Source organism: Penaeus monodon, chromosome 25 (assembly GCF_015228065.2).
Source record: "Penaeus monodon isolate SGIC_2016 chromosome 25, NSTDA_Pmon_1, whole genome shotgun sequence".
In the NCBI taxonomy this organism is placed as follows: domain Eukaryota; kingdom Metazoa; phylum Arthropoda; class Malacostraca; order Decapoda; family Penaeidae; genus Penaeus; species Penaeus monodon.
This window is the reverse complement of record NC_051410.1, coordinates 2,265,847-2,266,517: the sequence shown is the minus strand read 5'-3', so window position 1 is coordinate 2,266,517 and position 671 is coordinate 2,265,847.

Genomic DNA, 671 nt, shown 5'->3' with positions numbered 1-671 from the left:
GTTCCCTTTAACATTAACAATCTGTTGATATCCCGAGACCATCTCATTTCCAACGTTTATCTGTTTCCCTCCCATTTCCCCTTTATTTTATTTTCGTCAGACGTCATAACCTCATTACATAGCATTCTCTTAAGGGTCTTTATGTCTTCCATTATCAGGGTAACCCATCCCCCCATGCCCCCCCCCTTTTTTTTCTTTGCCAGTTCTTTTCCATTGATATAAATATCCATTGACCTCAAAGAACTGGTATGATAAAAATGAATTAGATAAGAATGAGTTACATAGTTGATTAACATATTCTTTTCACTGGAATTTACACAGTTCTGGGGAAGGTATTATATCAAAACACCAGTTGTATTTATCGTGTTATTCATCATCCTCATTCGTAGCCAGATCGCGCAACTACGTCTTCGAGAATCATAGCTGTATCGCGTGTCGCTTTTACGCCATCGAGAATAAAGATTTCGTTATTTTTCTGCGCCCATTATGCTAAAAATCATAATGCTTAAAATTGGTGACTTGAGCGTGGGGAGAGTCGGTCTTGGGTAAAATCAGATGCGAAGTACGCCAAGTAACAAAGGAGAAAGAAAAAGAAAAAAAATAATGTCAACAAGGCACGATGTGACGGTAAACAAAGGCGCCATCTTGAAGGGGTACGAGAGTAAACGCAA